Here is a 12,414-nt window from a genome sequence, read left to right as displayed (position 1 = left end):
AGTGGATCTCACCAATAAATGTTGTATAAGATTTCTTAATATTCTTAGAAAGGACTGAGAAAAACGATATATTCTCAAGACATTGGGCAGCATGCTTGGGTAATGTGAAATTATACCAATCATACATCTATTGCTTTCATCCTAGATTTCTTGAAACTGAACCTACAAGCTAGACATGGTTCATACGGAATATCTATAGGTAATATTACAAATTTACTTGATAAATTTTTTAAAACAAATGTAAAATTAAATCTAAAAAAACACTATTGATGCCATTAACTATGCTACAAACTCCACAGTATACAATATTTAAAGAACTTCAAACAAAAACAAAAACAAAAAAAACCCTAAAAAACAAACAGCTTGTTCACGTGCTATTTATTAGTCCATCACAAAATCCACCATAAATTACAGCAGCATTTTTATTACAGTTTATATTTGTTATTTGTCAACTGTTCTGTATATCATCATATAACAGTTTATTTAACATGATTTGCTATGAAACAAGTTTATAAACTGATGTTTTTCAACTTTACATGTATACAAATAAGATGTACAATAACTTACTTTTCTCTTATGTTACTGTCACTTATAGTAGGTAGTACAAATCTGAAAGATTTGACAGGATTTGGCCTAGTCAGACTTCTCATGGGGGATTCTAAGTATTTCCTTTATTTTTACCAAAGCACACCCTGGAAAGGATCTATACATGGATACTGAACAGCGTTGCTATATGCTTGCATACTATTATGGCACTTAGACTGAGCAACTGTCACTCAGTAAGTGTTTTTTAAAATATGGGAAACCCTGAGAATTTGTCAGATTTTTTGCTACCTACTATAAGTAAAGTGACACTAGAAAAAAAAAAGATTTTTACTCTGGGACAAATGTACATTTTGTAAGTATGCATATGCGTGTATTTTAAATTTTACATTTTTTCAGAATTGTGATCCTCTAATTAAAAAAAACAAAAAATCTTCACATTCCCTTTATTATGGTAGGCTATACCTAAATTATTATGTATTGACAAACTCTGAGTCGCTGACAACTTTATGTTCTACAATTATGAAACATTTATGTTTTCTCAGATCCAGTTCTAGTGGCTAGCAAGTAACTTTAAAAAAAGGATTAGATTTTTTCCTAAAATAACTGCCTACATTGCTACCGAAAATAATAAGTGAATGTTGTTCCAGAAATGTATATATATATATTACAGCCTTTCTGTGGTCCAGCTAACTGTGCATACGAAGCAAGCATAAGTGTTTGTTTTTGTAATAGAACCCTTCCCTATTTTATTTCAGGAGTCTTTAAGTATGTTACAGTGCTGTTTATTACTATACCCAATTTTCCACAAAGATATATCTCCCTTTAAAAAGTGTGCCCTCCTGCAACAGCTCTAAGCCATAAACAGCAAGTAAATCAATCTAGAGGAGTAATTAAAACCAGGTAATAAATGTAGCCTTCCAACATAACACATAAGGGCAGCTATACAACATGAGCTTTATTTTGCCATTTCTGCTGCTAGTAAATCCAATTTATCTGCTCCTCTTCCTGTGCTACTGCTGGAGAGTACCAATAATTCCTTATAAAGCAAACACAGTATGCCTCTGCAGTGCACCACACACCCTTGGTTTTTATTGATCTCTAGCTAATATTTCTCTGAAAAGCCATTAGGCACTGAAAAGGCAGAGAATGCCGTGTAGTGAATCATCAATCCTTTTTCCTGTTTTCCTTTTTGTTGCGCTAAAATATTTTAAATGTTGAACAGTATAATGGTATGAAAAATAACTGGAAATAATCTGATTTTTTTTATAAAGCTTATATTCTAATATAACCATCCGCATTACTGAGTCACATTAAGCCATTGTGTCCAACAAGCTGTCAGCTATAATCACTTGTGTAATAACAGACAACGTGACCTTTGACCGAGCTATTCATGTGTGTAAAGGAATTACTGTATATCACTAAGCTAAATGCTCTATGCTTGGCAAATGTTCATAACTTCCCAAAGGAAAATAGGTCTCTTTATCGAAATGTTCTGTTTTCTAGTCTAGAAAATATTTTATCACCAATCAGGTGACTGTCTCAGTTTAGAAAAGATGAATAAGTAATATTTATGGATAACGTAGTCACCAACTTCAAGTCTGAATAGCTAACATAAATTGTGTTAGACATGATGTCCCGGTATAAAATTGGAAGTTATTGTCAGTGCATGTTGTGTCTTCATTGTGAATGTTCAATGAATTGGATAAGTAAAATCCTCTGCAGATATATTTTTGGCCCACTGTAGCAACTAAGATCTGGAAAATCATAATAAACTCTACACAGCTTTCATTTGTTCATTTTATATCATAAAAAACAAAGGTGTGCGGTAGCCAATCACAAACCAGATTTCATTAATTTGCCCATTAATAGCAGCTAAAACAAATTCCTGATTGTTTTCAATGAGCAGCAGTGAGCTTCAGACCATAACTGTGAGCTGAATTTTAATGCATCCTCTGTTGGCTTTTCATCATCAAATCAGCACATTGGGGCCAAATGAATTGGAAAAAATACAAGGCTTTGATTGCCACTGATCACAGAAACACATGTTAGAAATGTTCTAGATGGTTAACTTTACATCAGTAAAACATCTGGTTCAATGACTGTGTAAAATAACTTAACCACTTTAGTTCCAGGGCACAAACCCTCGAGAAAGAGGAATAAGAAGAGTAATACTACTGTCACCTTTTTAGGAAAACAATGCCAATGGCAGTTCCTTAGCAAGTATTTTTTTGCGTACATCAAAAAGGGTGTCGGGGAAATTTGGGCCTTGAATGAGGCTACTAGTAGAATATTGGCAATGCTGCTGATATTCTACTGTTGGGAGTTGGATAATTAGGATAATAGAATATCAGTAATGTTACTGTTATTCTATTATCAATTTACCTATCCTTCCTCTTATACTAGCCCTTCCTCTATCTACTCCTAACACTAAGCTATCACTATCTAAGCCTAATACTAACCCCTCTTACCTATAACTAATGCTAACTTACCACTATCTAAGCCTAACATTAACCAACCCCTACCTTCTCCTATCACTAACCCAGTAACTTACCGCCTCCGCTATCTACAACACAATCCCCAGTGCTTTTTGCTCTTTTGTTGTCTCCTGCTTTGCCTATACTCATTGTCTCCAGTGCCTAGTGAACATTCTCCACTGGGTGCCTTTATAGCGACAATTAGCATTGTGGTCTATGTGGCACCCAGGTTTCCTGGCAGCCATGTGCTCCCAAATTTCTTACAATTATTTTTTTTGGCAAACAGATATTTTATTCTAAGTAGTGTCTGAGCCACACACCTGCAAGCAGCGTTCAGCCGGCAGAGCCAAAGCAGATTCTGAATTTTCTCAGGCTTCCATTTACAGCCATTACTTTATCAGGCTTTGGGGATTAGATTGATTGTCTGACAAAGAATATTTTATTATGTAGTCTACCTAGCCATTCATCATAGGTTTTTTGGGAAGACGTAGAGTTTTTTTCAGTGATATACAGTTAATAAGCTTAACATTCTCTTGATTTTGATTAGAAAATAGTACACAAATCCTTTAATCAGACTTACCATGACTATTTCTGGTCAAAACCAGTGTTGCCAACTCATCCCTTTAATTACTGACACATCTAAGTTATACAGGTTCTGGGGCTATTTGCACATAATCAGTGCCTTAACTGCATCTAAATAGCCACAAAACCTGTATAATCCATATGTGTCAGTAATTAAAGGGATGAGTTGGCAACACTGGTCAAAACTCACACCTTAAAATAGTATCTAAAATCATTATATATGTAATACTATTACAGTGATGAGCGAAAATGCAAGAATTAGTTTAGCAGAATTTTCGCCTAATTTCGTTTTGACGGGCGAATTTTCGATCACATTTTTTCGCGTTAATTTTTGCCTAATGCCCATAATTTTTTCGTTACTTACGTATTATTGCGGACATTTTTCCACATAAGGGGATTAGCATCCGCATACAGGGACGTTTCTTGCGTATTATTGCGGACATTTTTCCGCATAAAGGCATAAGCGTCTGCATAGAATGAATTTCTATGCGGATTATTGCGGATATTTTTCCGCATAAAGGCATAAGCATCTGCATACAATGAATTTCCATGCGGATTATTGCGTACATTTTTCCGCATAAGCGTCTGCATACAATTTTCGATGCTGGTCGAAAAGCGAATATCTCAGAAGATTTTCATGAAAATTCAGCGAATTCGAAAATGGGATTTTCGATGCGAAAATGACTTAGGCGAATTTTCGCAAGCAACACTGTACTGTTACCTTTTAAAGAAGAACTTGAGTCTGGCATAACATACAATTAAAATTCTGTCTCCATACTATACAATAGTAGTTATCCTACCAGCCTTTAGCCCAAAGTAATGCAATTTAAATAAAAATATTGAAAGATGTCATAATAATATCTATTTCAAAGCTGTATACTGTTAAGCCCCATACACACGCTCAACAGCGGTCTTTTATGCATCACAATTATCAAACAACTTTTGTTGTGAAACAAGTTAAAGCGGTATTGTCACCATAAAAATCAAATTTCAACAGCAACTGGTCTCAGTGTATTAAGTGATAAAGATGCTAATCCTGCATTCAAAACTTTTTCTGCTGTTATGATTTGGAGTTATTACATACTTTAGTAGCACTGGCCCTAGTGCCAAACAGTGCCAAAAAGTTGAATGCTGGGAGTTCTTTTGAATGCTAGGAGTTCTTTTTATCTATAATATATTCCTCCTCTTCCATTTTTTTCCCTGCCTAGCTGATCACTTGTGTTTACAAGCAAGGTTGAGGTGACTCAGTGATTGGATGTGTAAATTAAAAAAAAGACTCTGGGAGGAGGACAGCTAATGAATATACAATGAGAAAGAGAAGGGAGGGGGGAAACAAGAGTCAGGGAGGATATGATGTCAGCATTAGCTTGGCAAAATGGCCACTGCCTTGAAAAGGATTTTCTGCTTTTCCTTTATAAAATTCACAGGAATCAGTACGTGGATAGCACAATACATCTGTTATGTAAGTAGAAGTAGTATTTATCTACTTATATATGTGTTTTTTATTTCTAGGTTAGCATGGGTGTCGCTTGTTCTTTAAAACAACCAAAAAAAGTTGCTTGCTGTTGTTCACACAACTGATAAGACTGATAAGACGTCAATCCAACTGTTGGATTGACGTCTTATCAGTCTGATCAGTTGTGTGAACAATAGCAAGCAACTTTTTTGGGGGTTGTTTCAACTTGTTTCACAACAAAAGTTGTTTTGATAATTGTGCTGCATAAAAGACCGCTGTTGAGCGTGTGTATGGGGCTTTACTTTAGATTCCACAGTTTTTTTTCTTTGTAGCTTGCTGACAGAATCTCTCTCAGGCTGTATCTTCTCTGACTTTGTCTCAATGCTCATGGACTGTACGCAGTTTAGATTGCATGAGAATGTACATTGCTCAGTTAACTCTTATCTACAGGGTAGGGGCAGGTGGCATTGCTCAAGAGTGCCTACATCTGATGGCCCTATGACGTTTTGCTATGGGTCCCTATTATCTATAGCTTTGCCACTGGGACCTTAACCTTTCCACAATCTAGTGACAATGAGGTCAACAAGCTGAGACTGGTCTTGGCTGTGTGTGGCTTCACAGAATCATCACCATTTTTTAATAGAGACATGGCTTTAAACAATCCTCTTTTTCAAAATGAAACTGGGACCAGAGTGGTTAGGTTATTTTTCAGCATAGTTTAATTGGTTGCTATCTGACAAACTATAAACTAAGCAGCTTGAAATAAAATACTAATCCTATGCGCTACTTTTTCCATATTAGCATGAGAAAATAAGTCATTTTTGGGGGTAGAAAAATATTAGTTACAGTTACCCTTTAAGATGTAGTCTGAATTTAGCAGTGCTCAGTCCAGTTCAATATTCTCTTGTGCAAACATCTTAGTATATCGAGTCCAGTCTCTAGATTCTTCAGAGATGTCAGAAGGGAATGGAGAATTGATTTTCAGTAGTAGACCCAGGAACATCCTAGCCAAACAGAAATAGTGATAGTTTCCTGATGAATTAATTCCCAAAGCACTTTCATGTTATCACTGCACACTGTAATATTCTTTACCGATGAATGAGCTTTACCAGATACTATTAAGATGTAGCCCTGACATCTGGCTTTCTTGCTGTCTCCACTCCATACTATATAAACTAAATTACACAAAAATATATCAATATCTTGACAAGGTCAACAAAATGCCACGTCTTTGTAGTTTCCATATTTTTTTCATGTTTTTTTAAAATGGTAATGTCTCTATATATAAGATCTATAGTCAATAGTTATTTACATATTCAGCTTTATTTAGCCAATGTAAATAGTCAGAAATGGTTACAGGAAGAGCCCAATCTTGTAAGGGTTTAATGTAAACAAAATAACCATCACACATACCTTACATACTTGCATATAAGCCTAATTTTTCTGCACAAACAATGTGCTAAAAAGTTCCCCCCTCGGCTTATATGTGAATCAGTGGAGCAGAACGGATGGTGGAGCAGGTTTTGTTACTGGCAGTGGAGCGTAAGGATCATGCACTAGTAATCCTGCTTTTGCCAGCTGGTTCCCTGCTGTGTCTGTGTCTCCATCCCCTGCAACATGGTGTGCAGTGTGCGCTGCTCAGGACTACCTGTGTCCGCTGGCTGTGGAGTGTGCAAGCAATATGTCAGTGGTGCAATGATCTGGGATTCTTCCTGTGCCACAATTGATGTGTCTCATATCTGTGAGGCCATCTAGTGGCATCTTGAAACACAGCTGTATCATTCTTGAGTCACATTTGGCTATGGGGAGGGGGGCTGACTCGTACTGGGGTTTTATAAGCGAGTCAATCACTTTTTCCTAATTTCTGAGGGAAAAGTGGGTTCCTCGGCTTATACACGGGTCAGCTTATATACAATTATATACAGTATTTTCTTACTTTAAACAGTGGAAACTGCCATATGTGTATGTGTAAAAACAAAACAGAGGACACCAAGAGCCCAATAGTGCAATATTGTCTGGTAAGCTCAATATATAATGTAAAGTCAAAGGTTCTTATACTCACAAAGGTGGGTTACCATCAGGTAACCACTTGACAGGCAGGTGGGGAGTATTAGTACCTGACCCCACTCAGGTATAAAAGTCGCTCTCTGTAGATAGGAAAATGGGGAAAGAACCCCTCCACCAGGGGTGGACTTAATCGTGCTGTAATATGTACGAACAGAGGCGCCAAGCAGAGTAAAACAATGTTCTAAAAATGATAAAAAGAGGGAAGTCGAGGTGGACTTACCTCCCTCTGGTAGTGGACATATACTCAAATGCAGAGTAAAAAATATACAATTTATTCACAGCTCCATAAAATCGCAACGCATTTCGTGGTCAACAATCCCGCTTCATCAGGCAGTACAGGAGCATATAAAACTGGTTCAGGTCCATAAAGCGTGTGAGCGCCTCTGTGTATGTGTACTGAAATGTCCTACAAAATGCTGCCATGCCAGCAGAATATGGTCAAGTCAGAACCTGGACCTTCACCAGTCAGAGAATCTGTGTACAATACAAATCTCAGTGAATCTGTGTACTACTGAACAAAATCTCAACGAATCTGTGCAAAATACAAATCTCATTGAATCTGTGTACAATACAGATCTCAGTGCATTTATGTATTGTATCAAATCTCAGGAAATCAAGTGTTCAATATACACTTCACATTTCTACACGTCTCTAAGAATCTGCATACTGTACCAAATCTCAATAAAGTGTTGTACAATATACATCATAGTGAATCTGTGTACAATATACATCACAGTAACTTTGCGTATTGTTATATGTCATTGAATCTGTATGATGTACCAAATATTCATAAATAACAGTAAACACTGTATAAACACACATGACAATATCATTATGCCTAGTGCATTATTATGTCTTATTTTTTTTTTTCATTTCAGCATCCTCAATGCATGTGTATCCCTTGTACTCATTTCAACAGCTTAGTTAGTTCAAACAAAATTGCCATTCTTGCTAATAATGTCAAATTCATGTTTTTAAAAAAAATATCTCCTTGTTTAACCAAATCATTGCACTGTCATACAGTTACAATAAGACAATAGTCAAGATGAATTACTGTATATGTATATACTAACATACAGTAACAGTACATACTGTAGATATTTAGGAAGTCTTTCCATTTCAACTAAAGATGATTCAAATAAAGAAAAAAAAAGAAAAAGAAATAAAATAAGTATCAAACAATAACTACAGGGGCTAAGGTATAAGTATCATTTCACAAAATACATAACATAGAGGTTTTATGGAGCTGTTACCTGTAGGATTTCATACTCAGATCTTATCCTAACAGGAAGGATTTGTGAATCAAAAACTTATCTATATTGATAATTCAGAGGTCTTAGATTTTTGTTTTTAAGTTAGATGCATACCGGTAAATGCCACAGTTATCTTAATCTTTCATCAGTAACTGCACAGTTAGGTTTATTTATAAGCCTAAAGACATACAATGCGTATTGGCTTATGCATGAATTGAAATATTCTTGTTTAAGTTCTTAAAATCATACTTGTTTACTTATGAAAAAAAATATATATACTGTAGTTGTCCCTTTATGTAGCTTTATATTTCTTTTGTATGAGGGGTGTCTCTAGTGCCTAGTGAGAGTCCTGCTGTCAGTCACTATAACTGTTTTTGCAAGTCTTAGCCTCAAGATAACTGAACTGATACGATTAAAAAGCTCTTGAGTTAAGGTGCCCACCAATGATACAATCTTGATTGTACAATCTTACCAAATCTATGTAATAGAAAGGTAAAGTTAGTGTCCTGCGCATGCCTTTCACATCTGTGTCATTTGGCTGATGGACTGTTTATTGCGCATGCCTTCTCACATCTGTGTCATACGGCTGAGGGTTTGTTATTGCACATGCCTTTCACATCCTTCACATCTATGTCACACTGCTTAGGGACTGTTAGTGCACAATTCCAGGTGGCACTGTGTTGGCTTACTGTGTTGGCTTACCACTCATGCCTCCAATGCCTCCCCACCCCCCTCGCACCACCTACTCCAGAGCACAACTCCTCATATGGGAACATGTCACAGCCCGACACCCAGAGGACAGACTCCTGGCCAACTCTGTTTGGAGCCACATCCGGGAAATCTCTGCTCCTGCGGCTTGGCCTCGCACCGGCCAGCGGCGCAGAGGCTGTCGATCAGGTGTCCGGGCGAGGCTGAAGAGGAGAGGCCTGCGGTCATCCATCCCTGCGGTCCTCCTTGCTAACGTCCGCTCCCTCCCTAACAAGCTGGATGAACTGAGACTCCTCAGTGACAAGAGGGAACTTGGTAACAACACCCCAGTCTTTTGCTTTACCGAAACGTGGCTTAATGACAACATCCCTGAGAGTGCTCTCCAGCTCCCAGGTTTCAGTCTCATCCGGGCGGACCGCGACAGCACCCTCTCTGGGAAAAAGAAAGGGGGCGGCATCTGCTTCTACATCAGCTCCGCCTGGTGCTCAAACGCCTCTGTCCTGGCCAAGAAATGCACCCCAGATCTAGAACTCTTCCTCATCAATTGCAGGCCAACTTACTCGCCCAGGGAATTCTCTTCCTACGTCCTCGTGGATGTGTATATCCCTCCTGATGCAGAGGTGAATGCCTCCCTGTGTGATCTCAGTGATACCATCACGCAGTGGGAGTCGGTCCTCCCGGACTCGCTGTTTATCATCTTAGGGGATTTCAACAAGGCCAACCTCCGCAAAGAGCAGCCTCGCTTCCATCAGCACGTCACCTGCCCCACCAGGAGTGCCAACACCCTCGACCATTGCTACACGGTCTTGAAAGATGCATACAAAGCGACACCGTGGGCAGCGCTAGGGTCATCTGACCACTGCATCATCCATCTGCTACCTACGTACAAAAGGCGCCTGGAAACCTCAAAACCTGTCACCAAGTCCTCCAAAGTGTGGTCAAGTGAGGCTAAACTACAACTTCAGGCCTGCTTTGACTGCACAGATTGGAAGGCTCTGGAATCGCCTAACCTGGACGAGTGGGCAGACAACGTATCCTCGTACATTAGCTTCTGCGAGGACTCCTGCATCCCAACTAAAACCTTCAAACTATATCCAAATGATAAACCGTGGTTTTCAAAAAAACTACGACAACTGCGACGCAGCAAAGAAGCTGCACACAAGTCCGGCAACCAGGAGGACTACAAGAGGGCAAGAAACGACCTAAACAGGGAACTGAGGTCCGCAAAGAAGTGCTACGCGGAAAAGCTGGAACAGAACCTCTCCTCAAATGACGCACGAGCGGTGTGGAAAGGGCTTAAGGCTGCCACCAACTATAAGCCCCCCCCCCCCCCCCCAGCATGCTACACCCAGCACTGAGCTCGCCGAGAGTCTCAGCGACTTCTATTGCAGATTTGAGAACCATCCAGCTCCTGCAGGTCTCCCACAGCCACCCGTACAGCCGCCGGCCACTGACTCCATAGGCCCAGACTCACCCCCACCATCAGTGAGGGAGGCTGATGTACTGAAACACTTGCTAAGACTAAAGGCGAGGAAAGCCTCAGGTCCGGACGGAGTGTCACCTTCTTGCCTGAAAACCTGCGCCCGTCAGCTCACTCCGACACTCTCTTCCATCCTCACGAGGTCCCTCCAGGAAGGCAAAGTCCCAGCATGCTTCAAGAGGTCCACCATTATCCCTGTCCCCAAAAAGCAGGGAATCCTTGACCTCAACAACTTCAGACCGGTGGCACTCACGTCCGTGATTATGAAAGCTTTTGAAAGCATGGTGCTCCCCCTCCTCAAGTACGCCACAGAGGGACTGCTGGACCCACACCAGTTCGCGTACAGAGCTAACAGGTCCACCGATGACGCCATCAACCTCTGCTTGGAGCTCGTCTATGATCACCTAGATAGACCAGACTCCTACGCCAGGATCCTCCTATTGGACTTCAGCTCAGCATTCAATACCATCAGCCCCAAAATACTACAAGACAATCTCGTCACGCTAGGTGTCCACCCGTCCCTACGCCGGTGGATCACAGACTTCCTCACCAACAGATCTCAGGTCGTCAGGGTAGGAACTATCTCCTCACTACCTAGAACCACCAATACAGGAGCCCCACAAGGCTGTGTCCTGTAGCCATTTCTGTTCTCTCTGTACACGAACAACTGCAGATCCTCGTCAGACTCTGTAAAAGTAATCAAATTTGCAGACGACACAACCATCGTCGGTCTGATCACCAATAACGATGAGGAGGCGTACCGCCACCAGGTCGACAGTATCTGCCACTGGTGCAGAGTGAACGGATTGGTCCTTAACACAGCAAAAACTGTGGAGATGATCATTGACTTCAGGAGGCGTGCTCCCACCCTACCTCCAATGCGTATTGACGGCAAGGAAGTGGAAAGAGTTCCCTGCGTCCGCCTTCTGGGCACAACCATCTCCAGTGACCTGAGGTGGAAAGCCAACACTGCCTCCACACAGAGGAAAGCCCAACAGAGACTTTTCTTTCTTCGCCAACTAAAAAAGTTTGGTATGGCCCCAAAACTTCTGTCTAACTTCTACTCTGCTACAATTGAATCTGTCCTATGCACTTCCATCCTGGTCTGGTATGCCGGCTCCTCCGCCAGCGACAGGCTCAAACTGCAGAGGATCATCAGATCAGCAGAGAGGATCATCGGGAAAGCCCTTCCTACTCTGGACCTCCTCTACCACTCCAGGCTGAACACCAGAGCATTAAAGATCACCAACGACCCCTCGCCCCCAGGCCACCGCTTTTTTAGTCAGCTTCCCTCGAGCCAAAGACCCCGGTTCCGGTCCATCCTCACCAAGACCTCGAGACATAAGAACAGTTTCTTTCCCTCTGCTGTCAGCCTTCTGAACTCTCTCTCACGAATTTGCCCATCTCCAACCCCACCCTACAAACTCAAGCCACACTATAGCACGCTGAACTGAGGCACACTGCACATGGACGGTGATCTAGCTCCAGAGTACTTTCTGCCTGTTCTTTGGATGTATTTTTTGATTTCTGTTTTTCGATTTGTAAATGATGCTTCACTGTGTTCCCCTGCATCTGTTTTTGTTTTTTGGTTCCTGCATGTTCCATCCTGTATCTGTATTTGTATCTGTATCAGTCCCCTGTACGTGCCAAGCCCAATTCCGGGCACGACCCAGTCGTGCTTGGCGAGAATAAAGATTCTGATTCTGATGTAATTTGAATCTATACTTTATGTAGTCACTCATAACATAGAATTGGTAAGATTGTGCAATCAAGATTGTATCATTAGTGGGCACTTTAAATAAGACAAACATACATACTGATACTCTAGATAATTCTAGGGCCAATTAT

At 40.4% G+C, this 12,414-nt stretch overlaps 1 protein-coding gene across 6 annotated transcripts in view; it reads right to left on the bottom strand.

Moving 5' to 3' along the window:
* MAPK10 (mitogen-activated protein kinase 10) overlaps positions 1 to 12,414 on the bottom strand; it is a 385,550-nt gene that overhangs the window by 286,279 nt on the left and 86,857 nt on the right. For 3 of the 6 annotated variants that reach the window (XM_068233492.1, XM_068233489.1, XM_068233490.1), the window contains exon 2: positions 5,911 to 6,062. The exons of the other annotated variants lie outside the window; for them this stretch is intronic. The gene's annotated coding sequence lies outside the window, so the exon portion shown is untranslated. The remainder of the gene's footprint in view (positions 1 to 5,910; positions 6,063 to 12,414) is intronic. 6 annotated transcript variants of the gene reach the window in all.

This window comes from Hyperolius riggenbachi, chromosome 1, assembly GCF_040937935.1.
Source record: "Hyperolius riggenbachi isolate aHypRig1 chromosome 1, aHypRig1.pri, whole genome shotgun sequence".
NCBI lineage: Eukaryota > Metazoa > Chordata > Amphibia > Anura > Hyperoliidae > Hyperolius > Hyperolius riggenbachi.
The sequence above is the reverse complement of the archived record's forward strand: the minus strand, read 5'-3'. Positions and strand labels throughout refer to the sequence as shown.